The following is a 4,500-nucleotide window of genomic DNA, read 5'->3' on the forward strand; positions in this document are numbered from 1 at the left end:
AATCATTTTCTTTCGCTTGACCCTGTACAGCGCAACGCAACGCATTGGCATTTGGTTCATGAGACCTTTGTGACGGTACTGGTGCCAGTGAGACAGGATAATGGAGGGGAGTTCTCTGCTTCCTCCTTGGATCGCTGCTGAAACTCGCCGCCGTAAGCTTTGTGCGAGTGTGTGAAGTGCAATCAGTCGGTCTCTTCTCTCGTGCTGCTGCCTCTATTTCCCTGGTGCCATGCTATAGTCTGTGGTCTGTCCATGACTACACTCTGCCGGTTGTCTTGTGCAACGCTATTAGCTCTAGAAACAGCCGTTCACTACTTCAGTAGTTTTTTTTTATTTTTTTGAGACGCAGTACTTAAATAGTTCAGTTACAGTATTTTCTTATCCGTGCTTGACATAAAAGCATATGGTCAGATTCCATCAAAATCTTGGATTTTTTGGTATTCACGAGGGCACGTACAAATGTGTGATATCAGTTGTATGTAGGTCTTGCCATTTTGGATTTTTTATGACGTAGAAGGGATGATGATCTCAGGAGGGATCATGGTGAGAGATCTAGGGGAGAGGACTTCTAAGATTTGCTCAAGAGGGGGAGATAGAGTGGGGATGCTACTGTTGTACGTTGATAATTTTAAGTACAAGTAATGTGATTAAAATTATTACAAAGAGTAGATTGAATCTAATCTTACCTAGGACTAAAGTTACCGAGTATCTCTTCTGCTAGGGTCTTGATGCTTGCATCCCCTCCTTTTTCTCCTACAGTCTTTCCGTCTTATATATGGGTGATGTAATAACTTCTATTCAGCTGTAATCGATAAAGAGTTATCTTTCTTGGCGTCCAAGTAGATAGACCTATTTTAGATATTAATCGTTTCGAGTTAGGTAACTAATTTAGATTTTTCTAGTATGTTTTTTCTTGATTCTGGTATATCAGGTATTACTGATTTAGTTTCATAATATTTAGAGTTGTCTAATATGTATTGTATATACTCTATTTATATATAGTATAATATTTACATATATATCCTATAATTAGATATTTGACAGAAGTACCAATCGGATTTTCATCCCTACCTAAGTACATCGAGTGAGGAGGACATAGATAGATCCGCCCCTGCCCACCAATGACCAACCCAACGTCGACGGATCACGAAAGCCTGTCCCATCACTGTCTCGTTATCCCCATCGACCAGAGCCTCCCCACCACCCAGTCACACGAGCTTGCAGCGACGCGGCCAGCACGCATCGCAACTCCCCGTCGATGGGGTGAGTGAGTGGCGCCCCTAGCAAAACCGCCCACCGCGCGGAACCGTCCAGAAGCTAGCGCGCCAGGGCAGCGAGCGGCACGGGTCGACCTCACAGGAGCCCCACCAAAACTGCCCGCGCGCGCGGCCTCTGCTTTTGGGAGTGGAATCGCGCGAGATCTTGGTCTGCGTTCGTGGGAGCTAGCTGGCGTGCGCGGGACGTGATCCCCGACGTGTCACGCGAGCGGCGGAGAGAGCCATTCCGTCGAGCTGCCGCGTACGTAGACGCACGCACGTACCTTACTTGCTCCGAGTTGTGCACAGTTCAGAGAGAGGTATTTCGGGTGCCAAGTGCATGCCAACTAAAACCCCGGTGGAAGTGAGAGCGAGGACTCGTGTTTGGTCGTGTGAGGGAAGGTTCTTGTGTTCTGGGTCATGTTGATATTCCCTAGAAACCTCGTTGACCTCTTCGATCTGAGACAAACAGGGAACCATGATAGCGGAACGACAGTATATTTTGACTTTGGTGTCATGATTACTAATAGGAAAAAGTCTATTTTTAATCCATCAAATATAGAGTTGGTTTAAAAATCATCACTCATTTAAAAAATCAGAAATCTTAAATCCTTCAACTTCTAAAATCTTTCGTTATCCATCTCTCGCGTCATTTTATGGTGGTTTTGCATACGCGGTGTATCTGAATTGGATCTAACGTGAGCAAACACACTGACTGTGTGGGCAATGTCGGATAAAGTGGCTGGTGTGGCTAACATGTCAGCACCTCCAGCCGGGTTCTCCATGCCTCCTCCGCAACAAGCAGCAGCATGGGCGTGTAGACCGCGTGATAGCAAGGACTGCGCGGGCTCGAGGGCGGCAACATACAAGAGAGGCGCTGCGACCATGGGGCGGTTGCATGGCGAATCTTCCACGCAATAGGGCTTCAACGCGGCGGAGCTCCTGCCCAATCTTCACTCTTTCATGGCAGGCGGTGGGTCACATTAGGGATGACAGGCAACATTTGTGCCTATCTGATCTTCCGTGGGTGGTGGCCAGCAGCTCTAGGGGCCTATCTGATCTTCCGTGGGTGGTGGCCAGCAGCTCTAGGGGCGCATGTGGTGAATGGGCTCGACAGGCGGCGACTGCAGGACTTGGCACGACAGGGACAAACCGGAGGTGAGGTTTCGATCAGCAGAGCTTCCCATCGGCGATGCTCGGTGAACACGACCGGTGGCGAAATCACACGGCGATGAAACGCGATAGGGCTTCAGCTTCGCGTCTCCTCTCGATCGATCTCCCCAATGGAAAAGCTTTTGCGGAACACCTTGTGGGTGCATCGACACCTTGTGGGTGCGAGGGCCCGCTCTCCTCTACTTCATCTCGCCAGTGCGCCGCGTCACCGTTCTCCTTGGCCCGATCAAATCTCGGTGAGTTACTTCACCGCGAGCTCCGCCTCGACCTACTCCTTCTACTCCCCGCTCCAATTTAGCCATTTAGCCGTGGTGCCGCCACCCCATTGGAGCTCCTCCACTCCAAGACCCGGTGACCGTCACCGGTCCAACTAGGGCTAGGTCCAGCTCACTCGATGAGGGGATTCACTTCCCTCATCGAGGTGATGCTCGTGTGCCCTTATGTTTGGCCAAAAATGCACCATAGCGTCGTCTCCTCGAAGCCCTTCTCCCTCCCCTTCGGCCGCCATGGGCAGCTCCACCCCAAGCCACTCTGCTGCCGACAAGCCTTAGAAATTGACTTCCCACATTGAGGCGATGCTCATGCACTCGCCGTTTTGGACCGAGATCCGTCGGAGCGCCATCTCCACCGTTGGTCCGAGCCCTCACCGTTGCGCACGGTCGGTCGACCTCTGCATGTGCACATGGTCGGTTGACCTTCGCACGTGCGCACGGTCGATCGACCTCCACACGTGCGCACGGTCGCTCGACCTCCGCGCGTTGCGAAGGAGCAGGAGGGCCACGAGGTAGGCAGCGAAGTTGTTTGTGTGCATACCGGTCTTGCTCGTGGAGCAGCGCGTCGACACGTGGTGCGTATGGAGGAGGCCCGGCCACGACATCACGACGTCCATGAGCACGAGGAGGCGGAGATGGAGTGGAGAAGAACAGGCTGACATATGGGCTCCAATATAGGAGAGGCTAAGTCAGCATGATTAGATCATGCGGGATGCAAGTCAGCGGCGTCACATGTGCAAAACCACTCTGAAACATGTCGAGGGACGAGTTTCGAACGGTTTTAAATGTTGAGGGATAAAAGATTTCATATATTAGATTTAAAGGATGAAAATTAAACCAACTCGATAGTTAAAGATAATAAATAGACTTTTTCCTTCCTAATAAATAGTGTTGGCAAGGAAGAAGGAGACATTGAAAAGCTGAAACCAAATCTTCCTTTTCGATAGTACAGTTGATAAATATATATACCTATTTTAAGTAAGTATTTAAATAATTGATTTTTTCAATCGTCGATAATATCAATCTTTGATGTCCGTTTACTGTATTGTTTTTTCATCTATGTTGCGTCCTGTACAATCAAGAGGGGAAACGGTCACATACTTTTAAAAACTCTGTATGTACGTGAAAATTTACAAGTAATTACATTTTTTGCTGGTATTTAGTTTCAAGAGATGGTTGTGTCCTCACTTGGAAGCTAAGTTCACAGATATTCAAACAATGCTACTAGTACTTGAGTATTGGATGTATGCTGATCAGACCGTAAATGTACAATAAAGTTTATCCTATTATTTTTCGGGGGGAAAGCATTACAGTCGCCATAAACAAAATAGAGAAAAGATCTTATTCCAAGTCCTCCAACTACAAAAAACCATAGTTTTGCGGTTCTTAAGTATGCCAAATATTGCTGTAGCAACATGGGAAACAGATATCAGCTGCAAAAATATCCAGGGACGATCTTCCTTGCCAACAGATCTTCAAATTTGAATTGAGCCTTTCGTATCATTGGATCAGAAATTTCAAAAATGCCAAAAACCAAAGTTCTTCAAATCAAAGCATAAGTTTTGAATCAGAATTTTCAAAAGTGTATTTTCAATATAAAGTTAAAAAGGGAAGAAGAGGGACGTTTAATGCTTTGCTTGGCAGCAGATGTCATGTGATAGCATGTCCCCGGTATTAGATTCTTATACAAATGTAGGGCACTAATTTTATTTAGATATAAATCATGGTCAAATACATACACAACCGTCAAATAGAAGGTGGACATTTATCAATCAAATTTTATGTCACAATGACAACCG

This window comes from Phragmites australis, chromosome 8 (assembly GCF_958298935.1).
Source record: "Phragmites australis chromosome 8, lpPhrAust1.1, whole genome shotgun sequence".
Classification (NCBI taxonomy): Eukaryota; Viridiplantae; Streptophyta; class Magnoliopsida; order Poales; family Poaceae; genus Phragmites; species Phragmites australis.